This window comes from Canis lupus, chromosome 1 (genome assembly GCF_048164855.1).
Source record: "Canis lupus baileyi chromosome 1, mCanLup2.hap1, whole genome shotgun sequence".
Lineage (NCBI taxonomy): Eukaryota > Metazoa > Chordata > Mammalia > Carnivora > Canidae > Canis > Canis lupus.
Genome location: NC_132838.1, coordinates 27,205,603 through 27,232,557, shown reverse-complemented (window position 1 = coordinate 27,232,557; position 26,955 = coordinate 27,205,603). Strand labels below are relative to the sequence as shown.

The window sequence follows — 26,955 nt, the reverse complement described above, 5'->3', positions numbered from 1 at the left end:
AGGTAAACCTAATAAATAATTGAAATATACTTACGATTTTTTCCTCTTTGGCCTCAATTAAAATGGCTTTGTGAGAGCAGGTTCTAAGGACAATTTATCTTGGTTTTCTCAATACACACTTATGAAGTCATCTGGCTTTTGTATTTCTTCAACAGCTGCATTACCTTCAAAATTGGCTGCACCATTTCCCCAAAGCAAAATTTAAGACTGCCCCCAGACACACACAACCAGCTTCCTTCTGCGGGTGGCTGCAAGCTTGAAAAGTCAGATCATACAATTTTGAAAATTCTAACAGTAATTTTTAAGAACTTAGGGGAAGAAAGAGAAAAATCAAAGTAGAGATTTGTAAAATTGACTTTTCTGTTTTCCTTTTCCTTCCTCCCTCCTAGCCTCCCTCTCTTCCTCTCTCGCTCTCCCCTCTTCCCCCCTTGCCTCCCTCTTCCTCTTCCTAAGAAGTTATAACACAAAGCATTATAGATCATTGCCAGTTCTGATAAGTAATATTTTAGTAGTTTGGAAAATTTTTGGTGAAAAAACAAGATCTCCAAAAGCAAAATAAGGTAGTGCAACATCACTGTTCAATTAGACAGGATTTCAGAAAATCCTAATTGCAATCCAGGAACAGAGCAGGAAACCAGAGAGTGCCGACTGATGCTCAGTAGACCCTGGAACCCAAACTGGAAAACTTATTGGCTGTGATAATTCAACCTCTCTCTCTTCAAATAGGTTCCCTAAACAATCTCACTGTGGCAATAAATCAGTGGTCACAGACACTTAGGATTAGAGGATATTTTCTCCTCCTGATTTGTGTTTTTCTCACAAGAATAATAAAACACTATTGAGAACAAAGCTTTCCTTAGTCATCTTAGATGAAAGAAATCTTTTAGATACTGAAATGATTTTGACAATTTACTGCATCTTAGCCCCTTGATGCAGCAAAACAGCAATTCACACTCTTTCTTCATGAGATTCAAAGATACAAAAATATATTTAAATAATCTAAACCAAAACATATTAAAGGCTTCCACATCAAGGTTCTAAACCAAAGTACCACTCAACCGGACATCCAAATGAAGGTAAAACCAATCAGAAAGTTAAGATTTTTTAAAGAAGTTAAACTTGATTTTACTATTAACATTTTAGAAAAAAACTCCCATAAAAATAGGGAAATATTTGTTCTCTTAAAAAAATATAGTCATCATAGAGACGACTACATTTTAAATCTAATGAAAAGTCCAAATTCAGCACAATATTTCAAAGCAAAAAGTATCCAGAAATGAGTCTTTCATTTAAATAGTGTTAATTTTTTTAAATCCTACAGTCAATTTGGGTGTTTTCTCCATATTGACCCACTTGCTCAATTTTATGTACATATTTCTTCTATCATCCTTATGCTAAAACTGTGAAAAATCCAAATTATTTTAACTAACATTTTTCTCTGAGATTGAACTGCCTATATTTAAACGTATGACTTATCATGTAATATAGTAATTATTATAATGTTTCAATCAAAAGCTAAATACAACTTACCTCGTTTAAAGTCCCCAAAACCTGAAACTAATTACAGTTTTATTTGGAAGTTTTGTGTGTGCATAAGTGTGTGTGTGTGAAATTCAACAGCCAATAATTTCCACTCTCCAGTGTGAGTAGAATAAAACCCGGTTCGAGTATTACACAATACTCTGAAAGGTTTATAGTCTCTAACCAACATCGATAGCCTTAAAAACACTGTGCTCTGGCAGGAACCCTCAGGCTCCAGGAGCAGTGTAGTTATTTAGGTTAACTAGGAGGACACCTGGAGAGTAAACACTCTTAGCTCCAGCCAATGGCTCTCCACGCCCTTCTGTTTATAGTAAGATGACTTGCCATCCGAGGTCACTCCCATGGACAGTAACTGTCTTTCAGTGGGCACACATGAAACATACTGCATTTATCCTGATTTCTAGGTTACTAACCTACTGTCCTCACAACTCACTGGTATAGCTATTCAAAGAGTGAAATCCCTGAATTAAATTTTCTAAAATCAAATTTTAATTTCTCTTAAAGCAAAACATCTCTGTAGAAGAAATACCTCTTGACCAGTTAAGGATTGATACTCATTTAAATAAAGATTCATGAAATTGTTACTTGTCCCAAACCAGCATTTTGGTTTTTGTTCCCTTTGGGTTTTGTTTTGTTTTTCAGTCGAGGAAGAAGTCCTGTAAATTTTTACTTTCATTATTACATTTCTCCATTAAGTCCAACATTTTCTCCTTCCCTTGAGCACACACACATATGCTGACAAAATGGGAAGATAATCACAAGCATTTTTATTTAATTCATTTTTTATGTATCTTTGAAGTAGAGGAAGGGATGATCACAATTATATTTGCACAGAAGTTATCATTTTATGTAAAATGTTTTCTAACACAAAGCCTTTTATGTTTACAAAGGAAGAAGAGAGATATGTTAAATTCTAATATAATGAAAACAAAGAGCTAAATTCAAGAGATAAGGGTAATGCAAATTAAGTCCATTCTCTGGAACTGAGGTTCCTTTTCTTTCTCATTTATTAAAAAAAAACAAAAAACAATTGTTTTCTTTAGAGAAAATGATATTATGAACTTTCATCCCTTCGCCCTTTAAAAATATGCCCCATAGACCTCAAAAGACTATGCTCATTTGATAAGTTCCTTGTACAATATTTCAATGTAGCATTTATAGGCATTAGGGGAATTACTGCCTCCAATTTGTCTACATAATTCTGGGATGATTTCTTCCATTTTTCTTGATCTTTATACAGTGTGGCTCTAAATGCCACAGTGAGGCAAAGCTTTCAAAAGAAAGGCCGATAGCCAATGAGTAAACAGCTCAATCTAAATGATATGTAGCACGTTTGTTTTGGAGTAGTTTTCATTTTCAAGGGAGGAACTGAGTAAAAAGCCATCACCTACTTCGGGTTTAGGCAGCTCTGCAGAAACCCCAGTGCCCTGGGGAACTGAAGACGGCGCTGTCTTCCCATAGAGCCAGCTCTCATGCTGCTGTAGCTAAGACACTTGATAAGTGTAAACAATCCACCTGCAGCACCTGTTCAGCCCAGGTTTTGATGCCACAATGCTTTCTTGACAGAGAGTTGACTGGCTCTATTAGAGTTAATAAAATGTACTGATCAATTATTTTAGAGACCTCATTTTGACAGATTCAGTTCTTTGTTCCTAGTATGGTTGGACCACTAAAAGTTGTCATCTTTGCAGCCAAAGCTTAAGTAGTTCTAGCTTCTAGAGGACTATGGTATAAATTAGAGTTTTTAATTTCAAAAAGCTATACTTATGAAATGGCTACTTTCTTAAGGGACTGTAGGTCATTCAATATTTTCTAAACTTGGAAGAGCTCAAGAAACATTCATTGAAGCAAAATCTGTGTCCATTCTTGTTACAATAGAGACCCAATGAACTGTACTATCAAAACCCTGAGGAGGACAAAGTAAGTTCTTGAATTTTTTTTTAAAGATTTTACTTATTTATTCATGAGAGACACACAGAGAGAGAGAGAGGCAGAGACACAGGTAGAGGGAGAAGCAGGCTCCATGCAGGATGATGTGGGACTCGATCCCAAGTCTCCATGATCACACCCTGGGCTGAAGGTGGCGCTAAACCGCTGAGCCACCCAGGCTGCCCAGTTCATGAATTAAAGACTGGCTAGAGGTAATCTTTCCCAATCTGAGCATGGGGAGCAGTGAGGAAGAGGGTCAGTGAGCACAGTGTGATGAAAACTTTATAAATAAGGGAACTAGTTCCCTATGAGCATGAAAACAAATGTCATTTGTAGTTAAAACTCTTTAAGAGAACCAAGAACTACAATCTTTCTGATGAAAAATATAACCTTTACCTCAGCTGACATTAGGTCATTAAGGTGTTCCTAAAATCATAAAAGTAATTGTTGTACCATTATTTTACATTGTTTAAACTAAGGAAGAAAATTACATTGATTTTTTTTAAATAATATTTACGAACAGATTGTTGAGGGGCTCTTCTAGCCCTGAGGTACTGCTACCAACTAATTACATGAACTGGAACAAATAGATAAACTGTTCTTCCTTTCTTCTTTTTTTTTTTTTTAAGATTTATTTATTTATTTGAGAGAGAGAGAATGAGAGAGAGAGAGAGTGCACAGGAAGAGGGGAGCAGAAGGAAAGGGAGAGTATCTCAAGCAGATCCCCTGCTGAATACTGAGCCCAACTCGGGGCTCCATCCAAGAACCTTGAGATCACAACCCAAGCCAAAATCAAGAGTCAGATGTTCAAAGGACTGAACCACCCAGGGACCCCAATAAACTTTCCCTTCTAGGTATCCCTTTCTCCTCCTGTGGAACTAAGATTTCCATCTCTAAGTGTCAATGGAACTTTATTTTTTCAATGCAACCATATATTTTTGAGACTTTACCTATCAAATATATTTCATTTAACCACAATTTTTTCCATTACCCACTCTTAAAATCAAGCAGACAGTTGTCAATCAATGCCAATTATATGAAGTAGCCTGTAAGTACAACTGAGTTAATAAAATAGCCAAAATCAAAGGAACTAGATATCTTTGAAAGCCAGTAGAGGCTTGATACGGGTAAATGCTTGATTTCCCTCTTATTCTAAAATACTGAAAATGGCACTTTGACATCAAAACACTCCCTTTCCATGATTTAAGTGCAGTCAGTGAGGACCTGCCCCACATTCTGATAGAAGTGAAATTCTTATGAACCGCTGGTAGCCGATGTATCCCAGCAGTGGCTTGCATCGTGCTGTTGTTGCACTGGTATTTGTCAAATGTGTGAATATCCCCCAAGGTAATATGTGAAATGAGATGAAGTTTACTCAATCTTAACAACAACTCAAAGGTTTAGTAGAAATCACATCATTTTTAAAAGGTTTATTTGAGAGAGAGAGAGAGTGCGCAGCGGGAGCGGGGGGGGGAGTACAATGAGGGGCAGAAGGTGGGAGGAAGAGAGAGAATCTCCAGTGGATGGACTCCCAGACAAGTGGAGAGCTGATGTAGGGCTCAATCCCATGACCCTGAAACTGTAACCTAAGCCAAAATTAAGAGTTAGATGTTCAACCAACTGAGTCACCCAGGTGCCCCTCACATAATTCTTTTTTTAAATTAAAAAAAAAAAAATCAGGTACTGCTGTTTACAAGTGCATCCTTCACATTTATCCTGAATACCCACTCTCCATAAAATCATAACACAAGGTAGATGGTTTTGGGCTCTTTGTTCTTCCTTTTTTCCCCACTACATGGCATCATTATTTTTGTATGTTGTCAAGTAATCTATCAAGTACCCACCCTCTCCAAAGTTATAAAATACCTCCAGGTTCTTTCATAGCATTTCTTGCCACTTTTCATTAATGTCCGATTCAACATTAAGATAACTTTGTAAGAAGTGTCAAGGAAAGATATTAAAATCAAGAGATAAAACAGAGCCAACATGGGAAAACAAAAGAGAACCAAAAGTACAATCACATAATTCTGACAACCGAAAAATCATAGAGAAGGGAGAGAAAAACAATTTAAAATGTCTGTAGGTACAATAAATTCTCAAATTGCTAGTTTGGAAAAGCCCATATGGAATCAAAACTAAACAGCTACCACAAATTATAACCACCTCCTTAGCTAGGTTACTGATGTGGTATCTATATTAGAATACAAAAACCAATACCTAAGAGCCTATTTTAAAATAAACATTTTGCAAATTATGCCCATGCCATCATAGAACAAATACTATATAGTAATCAATGCAGTAATTATATTTGCCATTTGATTATACTTCCTTCTTTTTCTGTTAAGGCTGTCAAACTCAAGGATATTCAGGAACCAAGCGGGCAATCTGGAGAAGTGAAGGTGGTCAAATGGAGGTGGGGGCTGGCAAAATGCTTGAATATCCCTAAACCGCTCAAATTCTGTACTTCCTCCCTAGATAACTCATGTGTTTTCAAGTCTTAAATGCCATCTGTATGCTGTAGATTTCCAAATTTTCATCACCTCCTGAGATCCATCAACTGGGTTCCAAACTCTTGCATTCTCCAATGTGTATTTCTATATAAATATCTCACAGCCTTATCAAACTTTAATATGTCTAATGCTAAGGCTCTTTACTACTCCACCAATCCTATCTTTATTGTCCAATATTCTCCATATAAATAAAGCCAGAAACTAGAGTCACTGGGTCCTCCTTTTCCTCAAATTCTGTATCGAAATTCATCTATGCAGCAGAATTAGACCAACCTGAAGAATTAACCTCAACCTTGTCCCCTAGAGTACTAGGCCAAATCAACTGAATAAATCTCATAAACTATTAAAGTCAACCTTTAAGAAAGCCAAGTGGCTTTACCCTTAAGTTTCTGTAGTGACCTTTCCACCTAGTTTTCAGATATCAAGGAGCCCTACAATAGGAACTCTGGGGCAATTCTTAACATCCTTAACAACCCTGGCCAGTGATTTGAGCCTGGGCTGAATACCACCAGGATCAAGATGGTATTACTGATCACTTCAGCTAAAATCAGGAACAAGTTTCATACCACCTTTTCTAAATGGAGACAGAGGTAACAGTCCACAGGGCACACATAAATAATGAGTCAGTTACCCCTCCATAAAACTTCCCTGAGTGAACAAGAGTAGCTTCATTTTGGATAGAGCTCCACATCTGGCAAGTATATGATCTACAATCCTTAAATACTTGAATGTCTCTCATAACATCCCTAACATAAAAGTCTTCCAAACAAGTACAGCTATAAGATGTACATAAAGCCCCCAGAAAGAAAGTGTTTTTTATAACATTTAGCACCCCACAAGTAGGATCCATATCAGTTGGTGAGATATATGTGGATGGTGCCTCTAATGTGGATTCTAGGTCTTAAGATTCCCAGTTCAGTTCCAATAACTGAGTTCAGTTTTGGCAATGAGTCAGTTCAATCTCTATTTGTCCACACCACTAACCGGTGGCATTTATTTGTCACATGGAATGAATAATAGCTATGGAAAAGATGGGGATGGCATCTAAATGTGTTCATACATTTTTTGCATGAGGGGTGGAGGGGCTGAGCCACCTTCTTCTGTTGTCCATAAGACTCCTTGGTCAAGTAAGGGCAAATGGTACTCAAACCACGTCAGAGCCATCTAGCAGGGGATAGCAGAGCCAAAAGTCACTTAAATTTAGGGTGCTTCTAACAGTATGAGAGAGCCACACTAGGGCAGTTTCCTTCAAGAAGAAGGTTCCAAGAATGTCTATGAAAGATCAAAAACATCATTAATGTTTTTTTGAATACTGCACCTCCCAGGTCTAAAGTTTCCTATCCACAGATTCAGTCATTGCTTTTCCTCCATACCATAAAATCATGTCATGTTCCAGCAGTCACTACTTTATCCTTTTCTAATCATCCCATACTTTCTGGATATCTTTTATCCAGAAAGGTCAAGAGCAAGAGGATCAGGCTATTTTTAGAAAACTTATAGAGGTCATCAAGGGAGATTTCAGTATCTAGGGAAGATCAGTGAGCAGCTCAAGTGATCAATATCATTATAATCAAGATGATTAAATCAAGTAACAAGAAATTTCAAGTGGCTGAACCAATATAAATATGAATCCTCTCTTTCCCCTTTTGACCATGCTGCCACCCAGAGGGTAGACCAAACAGGATGATCTGGGGTAGCTCTTAGGAGAAAGAAAGACTCATCATCTAGGGATAGTCAGGATGGTATCCCAAATCTTCAAAATATGAAATTTGAAACCTTTTACCCCTTCAATCCTTATCGTAATTGAGGAAGTGGTCAAGACATGATTCAAAACTGGGACCAGCTAGATTCAGCAACCAAAGTGTTTTACTAATATATATGGACCAGAGAAGGTCAGAGAGTTATATATCTTTTGAGTTGACTTTACGGAGGCTGTTCCAATGTTCAACAATACAAAATGCTTGTGGATGACAGGGAGCACAGAAGGGCCACTGGATACCTTGCCTATCAGCCCTGGTTTCTGCGATAGAAGGTACACCACTGTCAGACTTATCTAGATTAATTTCAAGGGCCACGATAGTGTGGCTGAAGTTGGCTGATTAGAACAGACCAGCAAAGCCATAACCTGGAAAACTGTCCACAGCAGTGAGGTACCATCGACATCCCAAGAGGAGGTCCAATGCACCCAATCTGTCAGGAATGGCAGGGATAAACCACTGTAAGATGTGTCTCCCCACCATCTCACTGAGACAAACAAGTCATCTGTTAGCATGAGTCATCAGTATTCCACACCAGTCACTCCACATGGAAGCTGAGTGCTTCACCTCCTACTCAGTCTTTGGCTATGGGTCTGCTGCATGTTCAGTACTGTAATGAATCTAGGCAGCAATGGCAAAAGTCTGGTGCAAACTGAACCAGCAGCTTGATTCCAGTTGGTTCTTATCAGAGAGTAGGCCCTTACCTTAAAGGTCTTCATGAATGACTCTGACAGCTTAACCATTTCCATCACTTGTGGCCCCCCAGAGGATTTTTTTTTTAAAGATTTTATGTATTTATACATGAGACACACAGAGAGAGAGAGAGAGAGGCAGAGACATAGGCAGAGAGAGAAGCAGGCTCCATGCAGGGAGCTTGATGTGGGACTCAATCCTGGGACTCCAGGATCATGCTCTGGGCCAAAGGCAGGTGCTCAACCACTGAGCCACCCAGGCATCCCCAGAGGATGTTTTGAATCTGCCTGTTGGTAGTTTTTCAAGTGGCAAACCCCACAAATACATCATTGACAACACTCCTGGAGACAGTAACTATGCAACAAGATTCATCAAAAGGAATATTGGCCAGCACTAGGAGAATTGCCTTGAATTCTGCACACTGAGAGAGACAATATCCATTCTATGCATAGCTGATGGTGAGCTGAACAGTCACTGCAGCCCAAGCCTAACCAAATAAGGTTTTAACCTCACCAATCCATCAGCAAACAAGAAAGCCCAGGAATTTAAAGGAACCTTCTGTGAGTCAGGAGATAAAAGTTTTCCCTAAAGGGAGAGCTGTCATTTTTTCAAGGGAAATTAAGATGCTTCTGGTATCAAGCTGGTTGCATTCCTGACCGTATCATTTCCATTGATATAGGCCTGCTGGGCCCTTCTTATCCCATTACTCACTAAGTATGAACCGATATACTCCAAAGTGTAAATATCAGATGGAAGAGTCACAAGGCCTCCATGGGCCAGGCATTCAGTTGGACTCAAAAGAAGTATACCTGGTATCTATATCAGGGATATGGGGAAACCAGAAGTGGTACAACCCCATGAAAGTTGCTTCTCAGAAATCTCCCCAAGGGGGAAAAACTTCCTTATAGCAGCCCACTGCAAGAACTCTAAGACCCTCCACTGTTTCCTCCTGGACCTACGATTGGTATGACAGACGGCAGGAGGGACAGGCCATAAAATGGACCAGGCTTTGCCATTTTTTTTTTTTTTGGCTTTGCCATTTTAAACAAGTATTATACACCCCACACTTTCATATTTTGAGTGAACCACCAAAGTTCTAGTCATTTGCTTGGTTATTACCCATATAGTTTCAAATTTCCCTCATTTCATGCTTAGGCCATGGAATTAAACTATTGTCTGGAGAGGGTCAGAGGCCTCCTCCAGACCAGGATGGGTCATTATACTATTTGTCACAATGGGGTGGATTTGAAGCTTCCCCTGAGATTGATGAGGAAGTCCCCATGCCTCAAATAGGGTGACATACAAGCAGGGTATCTTTCAGCAACTGACGCTGAACCTACATTATAACTACCTCACTAATCCATCCTCATTAACTGGCCATAAAATGGAGGACCGTTTTTTCCCTAATTGACCAAATAAGTTGGTCAAAATGTTCACTAATAATGTCCATAGATTTCCCTGAAATCCCTTTGACTGCCCATGAAGTCCTTATCTTTTCTCTTTCATAAAGCCTTGTCTCTATCTACATCCCCACCTCATCACTAAAACTGCCCAAAATTGTGGAGGGTCTGGGGTTTTACCCTATTTACAAGCTAATAAGTTAGCCTGTCACAATTTCACAGAGGCTGGCAGAGTATACAAGACTTCTAGGTCAGATACCAAGGACTCTATATTCACAGAAATAGTGGAAGGCAAAATATCATCATTTCTTAATAGAGTTCCTGAATTCCAATTTCTACAGGTTCCAGTTCCAGGACATCAGGACATGCAATGGGCTGCAATTACAGCTAAAACAACTCTGTGCTTATGGAGCCCAAATCTTTTATAATGGGCAATAAACATGCTACTCTCTGCTACAGAGGAATGAGTTTTATTTTATAGGCAAATATTTCCAAACTAAAATCAACTCAGCAATGAGGAATAATTATACATTACTACCTGGTCTATTAAACAAAATATTGTAAGATACACAATTTTGGTCCCAACCACCTGCCTCAATTATCTAATATTGAAACCTCACAACTTCTACCAGGAAACAAGGGCCAAACAAGAGTCAGACTTTGCTTCCTAACAGTCAGAAAAAATAACAAAGTTTATACACCTGTGTTCATGGATTATATTAGTATAGGACAGTCCAATGGACTCTTACTCAGAGGCTATTAAATATTACTTTACACATGCCTTAGAAACTAAATATTTAATTTCTACATTGCAGCTCCTTTAAAAAAAAAAAAGGAAGGAAGGAAGGAAAAAAGAATAGCTCACATCAAATGAAAGTAATCCAATAGAGAAAACAGAAAACTATGATTCCAAAGTAAGAATCCAAAAGACATTTATGTAAGTACAACTGGCCTTCCATACTCCAACTGCCTCTTAGTGTTTCAGTTCATTAAATGATTGCACAATGATGACCTTGGGCAGCAGGAAAATATGAAAATGTTCAGCAAGGAGATCTTCACAGCAGAAAGAGCCCAGGACTAGGTGTCAGAGGCTGGAGCTCTCATCTAACCTGCTGGCAAAGTAACCTTGGGTGAGTCTTCCTCCTTCAATCACAGAATCACAGTGCCTATATTTGTCAAACAAAAAACCCAATGTCTTATGTATCTCAGCTGGTTGCCTTAAGCTATTTTCTATAATGTGCTTTGTAAACTATACAGTTGTCTCCCTAATTCTTATGTCTGACAATTCTTCTCCATGACACTGTATGCCAGCCACCGTGGACTTCCGTCAGTTTCTCAAAAAAAAAAAAAAAAAAAAAAGATTCTTTCTCCTACCAAGGCCTCTCATTCATATTTCCAGCCCCAAGGTGCTCTCGCTCCATTCTGTAAGACTGGCTGTCTCTTACCCTTCAGGCCTCAGCTTAAACTTCATTTTCTCAAAGATATCTTTTTCAATCACTCCATCTAAAAGCAGTTTTGCCCTATCCTCTCTTGTAGTATACTCTCATTTTCCTTCTTAGTGCTTATCACAATCTGCAGGTATGTGGGTGCATTTTCATCTAATGTCCATCTCCCTACTAGTTCATAGACTGCAAAAACTGGACCTATGTCTGTTTTTCCTTCAGTTTATATAGAGGGCCTGGTGGAGTGCACAACATAGGATAGCCATCTACAAAACTTTGTTAACGACGGACTGAATGAATATGTTAATGTAAGGCCACATTGTGCATTTTAAGAAGCAAATATATGTGAAATTATTTTTAGAAAAATGCTCAATCAAAACAATCCAACTAGAAAAAAGTCTGGCCTTTAAATGGGTAAAAATTAGGATATCTGAAAAAATAATGAAAATGGATGATTCCTTTCCACTGTGGGTTTCATGTAGAAGTACTCTAGAGATGCATTTTCCAGTTCAAAAACAAGACAGAGTTTTTTAGAATCACCTACTCATGCTCTCCTTTGATCCTGTGAGATGGTTGTTATCTTGATTTCACAGAAAAAAAATAATTGAAAATTTAGATATTTAGTAATTTTCTCATGGTCACAATAATAATATTCAAATTCATTCAAATTCAAATTCAAATTCGGGTTCTTTGATACAAGTCCAGTACCCTCCAGTGTACTATGCTACTTCTGCTTTAAGGAGATGGCTCTGTTCAAAGGATTAGGTACAAACATTTTGGTTTCTTACTATCAAATTAATTTCAGACCAGTGACTTTTGCTGTGTTGAAGCAAGAACTTCAATAAAGTTACCAGTAAATCAACAGAAGCAATGAAGTTATCAGGGGTTCACCTCAGGGTTTGTTTTACCTTTAACATTTGCTTTTATTCAAACCATACTGAGAGGAAAATATCATGTAGTAGCAAGACTTAATATTTCGGGCAAACTGGGCCTAATGATATATATGGAAAATCTACACAATTATGTATATATACATACACACGTGCAATATAATTATTGGTCTTAAATATATAAATACATAAAAAATATAAAATATATAAATATCATACACACACTATTGTCCATCAAATAACAGTAAGCCCTACCATAGTACAAAATCTGTGCCCCATGCAAAATTATCAGAAAGACTCTTATACTCTTGTCTTACTTACAAAACAAACAACCCCAGTGATGAAAAGCTCCATTTTGTGTGAATGCATCCTAAGAGAAATAAGTGTTAATAAGAAAACAGCTGCTTCTGCATAACAGGGTTCTGTGCCTTTGAAAACTACTGGAAAAGAGTTTAGATTTTTCGGTATGACATGGATGGGGGGGGTGTGGATTTATGTCAACATTTATGTCAAATGTACAGGGTAAGACATTGGGAGGTATTTTAGGAATTCTCCAAATGATTTCTTCAGTTCAAAAATTATTTTATTAGATATTAGACAGATCAGGTACTATCATTTAATTAGGTTGGAAAGAAGTTACTTCTATAAAATTCATTTTCCTACCTTAACGTTCAGATATTTCTGCAAAATAGGTCTTAGAAGACTACTAAAGTCCTCCCTTTTATTTACTAGGAACTGAAAATGGTAGAGTATATATGTAAACAGAAGACTAGTTAATTTTTTCTGCTCTTTCATAATAGGCAATAAACTCTTAAAGTAGGATTATCTCCACTCAGAAAGGCTCAGTTTAGCCAAAATAGAAAAAAATGAGAAATAAGACTACTTAAAAGCTAGGGCCATTACATGTAGTGTAACTATAAATATACAGAAAAAAAAAATAACTTTTTTAAAATTTAGCTTTCAAGTTTATCATGAATTATAAATGAAAATAACTATTTCATCCCAATTCTGGTTTAAATAAATGATTGAGTCTAAATATCTGAGAGAAAAACTGCCTGATTCTTTTTATTTTTTATTTTTTTTTATTTTTTAACTGCCTGATTCTAATTAAAAGTTTGGGACTAATTTCTCCTAAACTACTCCATTACCCATTAGTTCTAAGAATAGATATTTAAGTTGACTACTATATAAGTTTACTATATTCTCATACATTTTCCTATTAGTTACTATGATGCTAAAACACAATAGAGCTCTTACATTTAAAAAACTCACTGGATTAACTGATATTCATCATTCTTTTTAAAAAATTTTTAAGTTTTTATTTAAATCCTAGTTAGTTAACATATAATGTAATACTGGTTTCAGGAGTAGAATTTAGTGATTCACCACTTATATATAACACCCAGAGCTCATCACAAGTGCCCTCCATTCTGAATAGTGCTCTGACACTTTGAATGCTAATGGATGGTAGGCTATTCTTCAGCAAGATCATTCTCAAAGCTCTTTCACATTCATTATATCATCTGGTCTTCATACTATCAAAATAGCTGGCTTTATAACAATAGCTAACATTTCTAAACCTGAAACTGAGCAAGCATCACTATGACCTCAGCAGCGGTCAACTCCCACTATCCTCTGTACAGCTTTTATGGTAACAGTTATGAACAGTAAATAATAACCTCAGAAATAAAAAGATTTTATGAAAAGTACTATAGAGAGTTCTGGTCAAGCACTGATTTCCCTAACGTCATCATTAACTATCATCAACATATGTATCAATACAACTTGAGTCAAACATTTTTAATAATACACATGTATTATTCCATTTGAGTGAAAAACTACAAATAGGTGGTATGACTCTTGACTTTAAGGTTGACAGTATGTGTTATCAACTGAATGTTTCCAAATTCATATGCTGAAGCCCTAACCTCCAATGGGATGGTATCTGCAGGTGGGGCCTTTCAAAGGTAAGAAGGTTAGATGAAATCCTAAGGGGGGATTAATGCCTTTACAAAAAGGAACACCAGCAAGTTTGCTGTCTATCTCTCCACAATGGGAGGATATGGGGAGAAGGCAGCTATCTACAAGCCAGGAAGAGAGCTCTCACCAGCAACCAACCATGCTGGCACCTTGATCCTGGACTTGCCAACCTATAGAATTACGAGAAATCAATTACTATTGTTTAAGCTACTGGTCTATATTTGTTATGGCAGCTCCAGCTAAGACAATATGAAACTGTATAATATAATCATACTGATAATTATTTTTCTAATAAAAGTGTGCTATTTATTTATTTATTTATTTATTTACATTTTTACATTCAAAAATCTGGATTCTTACAGTATATAATATTAAAAAAATCAACATAGGAAGCTTAATATTTGAATTTAAATAATGACATAAAGCTATTTAGAGACCTTACCCAATTACTTATACAGTCATCACTGAGGAAAAAGCCATCAAGAGTAAGCGTAGGACTGGGTTCATCCCCAGGAAATGGTAATTATTAAAGAACTCTTTTTCAACATGATCTGTCTGAACTCTATTAGAATGTCCATGGACTCAAAAGATAGATTTGGTATTCTACTATCCAAAAACTGCAGCAGTAGTCTTTTATTTTTTTTTATTTATTTTTTTTTTTGCAGCAGTAGTCTTAATGAGAAACTGATCATACTCAACAAAATTTAGGTTCTACAGACAAGCCTTGTTTCTGTGATTTCCCATAAACCTCCATGTGAATTAAAAACAAAAGCAAAACAAAACAAAACAAAACTACATCTTAACCAATTTTCAATGGATCTGAGTCATATCTTCATACAGAAGCTGAAAGCCTTCATAAACAGAAATAAACTTTCTCATATTTTTTCTCTTAGCATAACTTTTAATAAACTGAAGAACTCGGGATCCCTGGGTGGCGCAGCGGTTTGGCGCCTGCCTTTGGCCCAGGGCGCGATCCTGGAGACCCGGGATCGAATCCCACATCGGGTTCCCAGTGCATGGAGCCTGCTTCTCCCTCTGCCTGTGTCTCTGCCTCTCTCTCTCTCACTGTGTGCCTATCATAAATAAATAAAAAAAATAAAAAATAAAAAAAATAAAAAAATAAAATAAAATAAACTGAAGAACTCTAGATCCCTTCTTCCCCTAAACTATTCTTTAACTATCAAGTATTCTTGTTACAGAAGTCCTACCAGAAATGACCCTAAGAAATTTATAGGAATCCTTGTAAGAATTTTGACAGAAAAAGGGCAGTATAAACTGATTAAAGAGAGCACACACTTTGGAATTAGAAGTAGAGAATCAAGTTCCATCTCTGCTGCTTACCAATAATGTGAGATTTTTAATCAGAAATATTAAGATAAAATAACAGTACCTGAGTCATTCTGCTCAATAAATATGGTGATGAACTTGGAGTATATGGCACAGTATAAACACTAAAGAAACATGAGTTCATCTTGATCATCTTCCTCTATTATGACTATCATTAACACCATGACTTTTTAATCTACCACTACCACTACCACTACTACCTATAACAATAACTGTTATTATTACTGGTGGTTTGTTCAGTACTGGAAATATTACAGCTTTACCTCTCTGAAACTTATGGTTATACAAAGTTTATTCAAAGATTCAGGTAACATTTTGTTACTGAAGCAGCAGCCAAGGATTTATAAAGCATATATAACTGTGCCTTGAATATTATCAACATCATAAAGTTATGAGGGCTGCAATTTTCCTTAAAATACTATAGCACATAAAATGTACTACCTATCATGTGCAGGTTACTTAGATTAAGTGATGATTTAGGTTATTGTAAGCATTTCATAAAAAAATGCAACAGCACCTCACATTCTGTGAGGCGGCTACTAAGTCTTCTGGTATCTGTATATTCATCAACAACTAACACTCTGAAAATGAGAATATTTAATGTCAGAAGTGGGTTTTCACTGATGAAAACAATAGCTTCTTCACTAGCACTGTGAACGTGAACAAGATTGTTAACACAGATGAGAATAAACTATTCAAAATAAGTGTTCACTAAAATATTTTAGCAACACTTCCCACTCTTGCATAAATTGAGTATAGAAATCAGAGAGGCCTGCAGCCTTTGCTTTTAAGATGTCTTTGACTAACTCTTTGAGAAATCTTAAGCTCAGACATGAACCATAGAAGACTGATTGTCTGATACGGGCCAGTAAGGTGAGAGAATCCTGATTTTGGAATTTTGACATTTCTATCAACTGCAGCTTCCATACCAGGTGGTGGCCACAACACTTAAAGTCATAGAGCTAGAACTTTTCTGAGCCTAGAGAACAAACTATAGAAGCAGGTTTTTTTGTGTTTGCTTGCTAATAAACATTTAATGAACTTTTTTTTTTAAGAGACTCTTTTTTTTTTTTTTTTTTTTTTTATGATAGTCACAGAGAGAGGCAGAGACACAGGCAGAGGGAGAAGCAGGCTCCATGCACCGGGAGCCCGACGTGGGATTCGATCCCGGGTCTCCAGGATCGCGCCCTGGGCCAAAGGCAGGCGCCAAACCGCTGCGCCACCCAGGGATCCCCATTTAATGAACTTTTATACAGAAGGCAGAATCTGGCTGAGACGTCATTCATTTTTTTTATTCAGGAGCAAGGTTTGAAGGGAAGAGTGGATAACCTTCACTCATCTCAACACTAACTCCTAACAGAACTAAAGAACTGTAATTTCACTATATATCCCACACAGAAGGGCAGGTACATTCACACACCAGTGCTCCTCCCTGGGAAGATGTTAGAAATAGAATACTGATTAACAAATACTTGAGAAATTATGTAAACTTGAAATAGAGAAATGAATGAATAACAACAACATTATTATCTATTATTCAGGAAAATTCTCTCCATTGTTACAGAAATAAACATTCTCTATAAGACTCTTCCTTTTATTAAACTTGGCTTCAACTTTATCTTTCTCTTTCTCCTTTCAATGCAGCTGCAATTCCGACCCCATGATCATCAAGTTTTGTAAATTAAGTCACATTCATTACTTATATTCATTAGTTATAAATCTCCAAACGTTTTCTTTTCCATCCGTTTTCATTTCTATTTATTGATGAAACAGTATTAAAGAACTTTTTAAAAGAAAAAATACTCCCACTATTCTGTCAGAAAAGCTATTGACATTATGCAACTTTTCTAGATTCCCTGAAGTTATCTTCCACATATCTATATTATATTTATATGTTTATATGACATTTTAAACCACCTATGTATATGATATGAAATAAATACAAATCATAATGCACATGAACGTACTGCATAGTTTCCTTCATTTAATATTAGGTATATTATTTAAAAATATTTCTATGTTGTTTCATTCTTATCTTTTTAAACTCCAGACTATTCACCATAATAAAAAAAAAAATCTCAATACAAACTTCCTTTTGAACAAGAGTTGATGGGTCATTCCCATGGCAGCCACTGAATTGTGAGATTATTTTATCAATGTTAGCCAAATTAGAACACATTTTGTACACAAAACAGTGCTTAAAGTACATAAACTATTGAAACTGTAGGGCTAATTGCAATTCTTTTTTAGCAACAAAAATATAGATAAAAGTCAAATGTACATTTAGAAAGCATTTGGCTCTGGGTGATAATGATGGGTCAATGTAGGTTCATCACTTCTTATCAAAAGTGTCACCATGGCATGGATGTGGGAAGCTATGCATATGCAGGGATAGGGAGGATATGGACACCTTCTCTAAATGCCACTCAGTTTTGCTGTAAATCGCTCTAAAAAATAAACTACAGATGCTTTAAAAAATAAAGTTCATTAATTAAAAAAATATTTGTTTGGCAGCCTTCAAAAAGATTAAGCTGTAAAGTTTCTGATATTAAAAAATTTAGATCTATAGCTCAAGAACAAATACTAAGTAATAAAGTAGGGATTCAATAAACATTATTTTTGTTCTGTTATTTTTGTCTTTAACACAGCATTAAGTTTTGCCATTTCTTTAAATTCTTCTTCATGACTGGTTTAAAAATAATCTCAGATGGGTGAGGGCAGTAGGCAGAGGGTTGGACAGACAAATTTGGTATCTGTTGCTGACCATTAAAGACGCATGATGGGCCTAAGAATTCATTTGGGTCCTTTCTCTACTTTTGTATATATTCAGAATTTTCTATGAAAATCATTATTTAAAAAAAATCTCGCATACACATCTGCTCCTGACCATGTAAAAGAACTTGTATCAGACTCTCCCCACCTCTCCATAATAAAACTAAAAATCCAGATAAAATACATAAAATGATTGGTTTTAGACATTAGGCAAAGTCAACAGAGAAATCCAGCAAAGGAGGAAAATAAAGAGTGAGCACTACAACAGTAACAGTTTTCTGTTTAGAATCATTTTTTTGGATTGTGAGGCAAGGAAGGGATACTTAGGTAAGAAATCAGCTATCAGAGTTCTGGAAGGTTAAGAAATCTGAATTTCATGGGGTAGGGTATTGGGGATAACAGACAGAGAGCTCTAGAAATATGCATGGAGCCCCTTTATGTAGTTATCAAAACTAAATTGCACACGCATAAGTTTGAAATTCCACATGACAGGTCAAAAAAAAATGACCAATGAGCTCTAGTCTTAACAATATGCAGAATTCACAGCGAACTAGAGGACACTTGCATGGTATCCAGCTGGCACAGAAAGACCTCAGTGAATGTCTGGGACATTCTGATGAGACTCTGAAAGTATGTGCCTTTTTTTTTTTTTTTTTTTTTATCTTTATTTTTTTTTTTTTATTTTTTTTATTGGTGTTCAATTTACTAACATACAGAATAACACCCAGTGCCCGTCACCCATTCACTCCCACCCCCCGCCCTCCTCCCCTTCTACCACCCCTAGTTCGTTTCCCAGAGTTAGCAGTCTTTACGTTCTGTCTCCCTTTCTGATAATTCCCACACATTTCTTCTCCCTTCCCTTATTTTCCCTTTCACTATTATTTATATTCCCCAAATGAATGAGAACATATAATGTTTGTCCTTCTCCGACTGACTTACTTCACTCAGCATAATACCCTCCAGTTCCATCCACGTTGAAGCAAATGGCAAGGCAAAGCTAACACTAGATTAGAGATACGATAGACTTACCTAACAATACTTAAAAACAAGCTCTAAAATTCAAGCTGACTTGGAAATTAACTAATGGCTTTCTAAAATAGGGTTTAACAGCCCATATAGGAAGACAATAAAACCCGGGTCCTCAGCAATGTAACACATCCATTATGTTTAGCATCCCATAAAACGCTACTGGCCATGAAAAGAAAATATAACCAGGAGAAAAACCAGTCATTAGAAATGTAAATAGAAGTGCCAAAGACAATATAATTTGGAGAAATCGATATTAAAACTATATGCTTTGAGAATTTAAATGAAAAAAAGGAATACAATACAAAAATCAGTTGTGTAAAAAATTACAAAATGGAGCTTCTCAAGCTAAAAACATAGAGTATTTAAAATGAAAATAAAGTCAGTGGATTAGATTAATAGATTTGGCACTGATATAGAGGAGGTCAGCAAACTAGTGAACATAGCAAACTAAAACACAGAAAGAGAAATAAATATTTTTTTTAAAAAAAGAAACAGAGTCACAGTGACTTGTGGGGCAATATTAAGCAATCAAACACGTATAAATGAGGTGGGAGGGAGCAAAAAATGTTTGCATAAAAATGTTAAAACTTTTCCAAATTTGGTAAAAATAAGATTTTAGAAGTAACTCCTCCTTAACTAATACCTTTAATCACAAGCTGGGAGAAAATATTACCAATTCCTGCATTTGACGAAAGACTTGCATCCAGAATATGTGTAAAGAACTCTTACTACCCAAAAATAAAAAATCCAATAATAAATGGGCAAAGGAGCCAACCATACACTTCACACACACACACACACACACACACACACACACACACACACACAAAAGATACACAATGGTCAATATCACCTGCAATGATGCTCCACATCATTACCACCAGGGAATTGCTAATGAAAAATACAAGGAGCTATCACTACACACCCAGCAGAAAAGTTAAAATTCTTAAGACAATGTCTGTCTGTATTGGTAAGAAGGTAGAACATGTGGAACTCTTAGACATTGTTGGTAAGAATATAAGATGGTAAAACCATTTCATAAAATAGTTTGGCAGATCTGTAGAAGTGTAAATAGACATTTACCATATGACCTAACAATTCTACTCCTAAGTATTTGCCCAAGAAAAATAAAACCATATATTCTCACAAGGATTTGCATATGAATGCTCATAGCTTATAGATATAGCCCCCCCAAACCTACAAACAAGCTAAATGTTCACCAGCTGCTGAATGGATAAACAATGTGGTATAGCCACACAATTAGATATTATGCCAGCAAAGAAAAGAACAAATTACTGATGCCCACAAGAATTTGGTGAAGTTCCAGAGCATCATGCTAAGAGAAAGAAGCCAAACAAAAAGATACCACACTTTTTGAATGCATTCAGATGAAATTCTAGAAAAGGTACAACTAATCTATAGTTACAAAGAGATAAATGGTTGCCTGGGCCTGGGGGTGGTGGATTTTTTACTGCAAAGAGGAATGAGGAACTTCTTGGAGTGAAAGAAGTACTCTATAGTTTGATTATGGTGGCAATCACATGGCTGTACACATTTGTTACAACACACCAAACACTATCTTTAAAATGCATGCACTTTATTGTAGGTAACTTGTATCTCAATAAATTTTATTTTAAAAAAATCTCCTTCAGATTCAGCCCTTCTCCATTAAATTTCTCTCTACCTGCACAATGACAATTCTAGTCCAGGACAGAATATTTTACCTTCTTTGCTGAAGAAGGTAAGCCTTCTCTATGCTCTCCCTTCTATATTTGAACTGCCACAACTCATCTACATGCAAAAGTGCTTTAAAACACTGTTCTTCAAACTGCAGGTTGTGATGACTCTTTACTGGGTCATAAAATCAAAACCAGAATTGTTTTAAGCAATGGAATAGAAAAGAATGTGTCAGAGTATCCTGTGTACAATAAAGTATGTATTCATAAAACTTAAAAATGGGGATCCCTGGGTGGAGCAGCGGTTTGGCGCCTGCCTTTGGCCCAGGGCGCGATCCTGGAGACCCGGGATCGAATCCCACGTCGGGCTCCCGGTGCATGGAGCCTGCTTCTCCTTCTGCCTATGTCTCTGCCTCTCTGTGTGTGTGTGTGTGTGTGACTATCATAAATAAATAAAAATTAAAAAAAAAACTTAAAAATGTGTGTGTGTGTGTGCGCACGCGTGTTGAGTAGCTCTGCAAAAATATTTCTATGAGTCTAAACTAAAAAAATATATGAAAGTCTCTGCTTCAAATACAAAGTAGATTATGCTTAAAACTATCCAATGCCTTCTTACTTACTGCACTTCAACATAAAAGCCACTCTACACTCTGTGGGATCTAAGGCCACCTTTATAATTACATTATAACAAACATGGTCCCTGCCTACTTCCTAAACCTTGCCTTCCTGGGCTTTCTCCTTCACTGACTACACTCCAACCAGTCATCCTCTTTGCTGTTCCCCAAACACAAAAAGTGAGCTCTTTTTTGCTCTCCAGTTTCATTTATTTCCAATTGTCTAGAAGCTCTGCCCCAGATTTCTGAATGGTTTCCTTTTTGTTTTTTTTTTTGTTTTTGGTGGTGGTTTGGTCTCTGGTTAGATGTCACCATCTCAAAGACATCTTCATTAATTGCTTTATAAATTAGTCACTACCTCTACCCTAGCACTCTCTACCAGAATATTTTGTTTTACATCATTATAGTACTTAGATCTACAGAAAATTAGCTTCTTCAGAGTTAATCTGATGATTATCTGTCACCCTCTTACCCCTAAATGACTGGAAGTTTCATATGAAGATTAGTTTTTTGATCTTCTGGTTCAGCATAGCCCCCACAACTCTGTACTGCTTTACACCCAAAGCATTTCACATGTTTACATTATTGCCTGGGCCTCAAGGCACCTTGCTTTAGCTGTCAGAATAAGAAACTGGCACTAATTTGTAATTATTACGAAATGAAGATACAAGTTCCTAATAAGTAAGATTTAGATACATTCATTCATTCACCCATTCATACATTAGCCCAATAAATGTTTACTGAGTGACTAATATGACATCCCCTAAAAGGGATAAGGAAATGAGTCATGGAGATTTCTAGGCAGAGCATGCAGTACCAAGGCCCTAAGGGTGATGTCCTGGTGTATTCAAAGACCACAACCTGCTAATTTGGTGAGAGTACAGTACTGAGGAAAACAGAAGTAGGGAGATAATATCAAAGTGGAAACCAAGAGCCTGATCAACCGGGTAGAGCTTTTTAGGCCACTGTAGGACTGTGACTTTGATGCTGAGTGAGACTGAAAGCCAGTGGAAGGTTTAAATAGAGGAGTGACCTGATCTGACTTAAGTTTTAAAATGCTCACTTTGGGCTATGAAAGAATATACTACAGGAGGACAAGCAAGGAGGCCACTACAACCATACAGATGGAGAAGAAGCCCCTGAGGCCAAGCCTTATAGAAATAAAAATATTGGAAGTTGATCATATTCTGATTATATTTTAAAGATAGAGAAAACAGTATTGCCAATGGATTAGATGTCTGCAGACCAGGGGAAAGGTGAGGCTGGAGATAAAAATGTGTGAATCTTCATTATCAAAATGGTCTTTAAAATACAGAGACTAGATAAGACCATGAAGGAAATATCCAATGCAGAAAGATGAGAGAGATGAGAAGGGTGCTCATTACATATATGTGAAGGCTTCAATTTATATGATGTGTAAGCAAGAGTGATACTAGAACCACCTTGTATCATTGATTGTTAAAGGTGTCAAACACTAAATATATCCCATGCAAATGAGGATACTCAGTGCTAGAGAACGAAGTGACTTTGTAAAAGTCACACAACTAGTTATGGCAGAGCCAGGACATAAACAGGGCCCACCTGACCATCTGAGCTACTCAGGCCTATATAGTAGGCCTCTTGTGATAACATTTAAACATCATCATCATACAGAAAAAGAATTCTCTCATCTGGAGTAGGAAATCCACATTCATTATTGAATGAATGCAAAAGTTATGACCAGTCCATAAAGTATAGATTTCTCTCAAAGTCCAGAAGCCCCCATTGAAAAGAAGAAACAGGTACTAGAATCAGATGTCCTCAGCTCACTAGGTAGGCACATGACCTTGAACAAGTTACTTAATTCTGTCTCAGTGTCATCATCTCTAAAACGAACCTAACAATCATTACCTATGTGTAAAGTTGTGGGTAGTAAATAGGATAATCTATAAAAAATGCTGACAACAAGGCTTGGTGTAGAGTAATTCATAGTAAGGGTTAGCAATGATTATTTCTACACCCTGTCCCAAATCTGGGCAGCTGCCTTGTCCTTGTCAGTATTTACTATTAAATATGATAGCTATAAAATAGGGGGTGGGGGAGCCACATGCATAATCACCATTTCACATGGCATTACCACTATAAGTCTCTGTTTTAAGTGTATAGTTTACACATTTTACACTTACAAGTTAGGAAAGGAAAGAGTTGAATACAATTATATTTTGAGGTAAAAAGGTTGAAAAATAGAATAATCTCTATATTTCCTCAAGAACCTCATAAAGTAAAATACACATTTTAAATACTCATAAAGAGGAAATGAAAACCAACTACAATGAAAGTGTAGAGAAATGTATAGATTGGGATGAACACCATGATCAGACATTCATGTGAATAGAGATATATAGAAAGACCATCATAAAATGCCAAAGTTACCCGGAGAAGGTCATACAAAGGAATGGAGTGTTTTGCTCCCACTTTATTTCAAGCATCTGGTCTTCTCCAAAGCCCTCCTCATGGCAGATTTGTCACTTTCTTCTTTGACCCTTATAATAATACACCATGATTATTTGTTAAACTGTTTATCTTCAAGTAACCATCAGCTCCCTAGAGGAAGTGCTGTATTCTCACCATTACAATACCATATCACCAAAGACACTGCAAATGTATTTTGGTCATACCTCATTGCTAAAATGATACTTCTATTTCCATAAGCTATAACAACAGCTATAACAACTGTAGAAATAGGAGAAGCCCTTCTGCATCATATGTAGTACTGGGCAGACTATGGCATGGGGGTTAAGATTCAGAACCCAGAGTCAGCCTAAGAAGATGAAAATCCACACTCAGCCACTTGAGTTACGTGACGGGGGGCAAACTACTGCCCCATCACCATAAAATGGGTATACCTAGCAGATAAGTTGGATAGAAGATAGAATAAAATCAGGGTTTTAAAATAAATCAGGATGAAAAGGATTTAGTTTCCAGTGACACAGGAATCACCCAATAAATATTAGCCATTATTTTGAGAAAAGGAACTCTACAAATAAGCAAAAAAGAGATAATTCTAAAATATCCTGCTATAATATTGAGTTCACAAGGTTTCTAACAATGAGATTAAAAATTTTATTAATTGTAATTGATCTGAGTAAGCCTTTCTCTGACTTATTTCAATTGTTTATTTCTAGTCTTCTTCAAGCCCAAACTGTACATTCTCTAAGTATATGTTAAGAAAGATTATGCAACAATCCCTTGGAAGGGGTAATCTATATCAAATTTTAGTGCAAATCTGACCAAAATTAAAATTGTTTAAACCTATAATTGAAAAAAAAAATAAACTTCATACTTCTGGAGCACTTTGGAAGCATAACCTAGGAAGTTCAAAAGACACATGGATGAACAAATCGTTTCAATCATATCAAGCAATCATTTCCCTAAAGCAGTTTCCTCTCCAAATTACTAAGCCTGACACAGTCCCCATAGATGGGCTTCAGTGAGTACACTCAACTGAGGAAAGAGGGAGCAAGGGAAGCTTTGGCCAACCAGGCAATCTATACCCTTAAGCTCTTTTGGGTCTGTATACTATCAAATTGTTCATTCCAAGTAACCAGGGTTAGAGTAACTCTGAATTAGAAACACCCTTCCTCTAAAGATGTCCTTACCTTCTCTTAAGCATTACATATTGTACAGAAGTAAATAGTACACATTTAAGAATGCCTTGAAAATTGAGGGATAATATGATGAATAGATTATTTTTATTACAGAATCACTTTTTTTATAACTGAACTAAACAAGTTCATATTTTACTTACAATTATTTTCAATTTTAACTTTTAAAGATACAACTAAAATATCTAAAAATGAGTATATTGCTATTTGTCACTAAAACATATGATGAAATAGGAAAGCCTAGTCAATCATCTCTTTACATATATTGTTTGTATTCCACTTTCAGTTATTTTATAAAAACATAAATAATATAAAATTTTAAGGCATTTACATAATTTTACTTCCTTTTTTGTTTTTTTTTGTTTTTTTATTTTTTTAATAAATTTATTTTTTATTGGTGTTCAATTTACCAACATACAGAATAACACCCAGTGCTCATCCTGTCAAGTGCCCCCCCCCCAGTGCCTGTCACTCATTCACCCCCACCACCCTCTGCCCTCCTCCCCTTCCACCACCCCTAGTTCATTTCCCAGAGTTAGGAGTCTTTATGCTCTGTCTCCCTTTCTGATATTTCCCACACATTTCTTCTCCCTTCCCTTATATTCCCTTTCACTGTTATTTTATCAATATCATCATAACTGAGAAACTTACTGGCTTACCTCCTAAAAACATTGATGGATAATAAGTTATCAAACTGTTATCAAAACAGTTATCAAGCTGACAAAGCTGATAACATCTTTGAAAGTTAAAAGTTGAATATACAGGTTTTGGACTTACATTTTTAATTAAAAACTTGAGTAATGGGGCGCTTGGGTGGCTCAGTTAGTTAAGCATCTGACTCTTAGTTTCCGCTCTGGTCATGATCTTAGGGTCCTGAGTTTGAGCCCCATCCTGGGCTTGAGCTCAGGGAGGAGTCTGCCTATCTCTCTCCCTCTGTTCCTCCCCCTGCTCTTTCTAGCTCTCTCTCAAACAAACAAAACCTAAAAAAAAAAAAAAAAAAAAAAAAAAAAAAAAAAAAAAAAGGACAAAACAAAACAAAACAAAAAACACTTCAGTAAATCTTTGTTTACATGTTGTCTTTGCAAAGATATATCATATATGTCGTATTTAGTATCCATACTCCTCATAAGATTGTAGGAAAGTTTAGTTTGTTAAAAGAGACTGGCCAAATAATCCATGCTAAAAATATAACCTTTCTTAAGACCCAAGGGGGAAAATCCATATCTCATCTTTGCCACTTTGTTTTCATATAGTAGCTGAAGTAAACTATAAGGAAACTATATGGAAAAATCATGCTTAATGACTTTCTTCCACAAAACAACTTTAGACTTTTTTCCTTTAAAAAATAGTTAAATATAAAAAAATAGTTAAATATGTTATTCATTTTAAAAAGCTATATAAGATCACAGTTCCATATATACACATGGTTATGAAAACAGGGAGTCAATAGATAATAATCTTATCCAATTAAAGAAACTTGGAGAAATATCTAGTCTTTTTTCAGAAGTGAGACTGTTTATTTCCAAAGTAGAAGCCATCTATTTAACCAGATTAAATAGAGAAGGGAAAAACCCAAGGAATTAGTGGCATTTTTAGGACATAAGCCAGTAAGTTTCTCAGTTTTGATGATACTGACATATAGTATAATATTACATAAATGCCGTTAAGTTTTAGATCATTCATGTTGTTACAAAACAAGTGAAAATGTATGAGTAAAGGAAGAGATGCCA

At 36.3% G+C, this 26,955-nt stretch overlaps 1 protein-coding gene and 1 long non-coding RNA gene across 13 annotated transcripts in view; one reads left to right on the top strand and one right to left on the bottom strand.

Moving 5' to 3' along the window:
- The window catches only part of LOC140632293 (uncharacterized), a 28,789-nt gene extending 22,619 nt beyond the window's left edge, over nt 1-6,170 (top strand). For both annotated transcript variants that reach the window (XR_012029819.1, XR_012029814.1), the window contains one exon: nt 5,817-6,170. This is a non-coding gene — a long non-coding RNA (uncharacterized lncRNA). The remainder of the gene's footprint in view (nt 1-5,816) is intronic.
- EYA4 (EYA transcriptional coactivator and phosphatase 4) overlaps nt 1-26,955 on the bottom strand; it is a 306,653-nt gene that overhangs the window by 144,433 nt on the left and 135,265 nt on the right. The window lies entirely within an intron of this gene.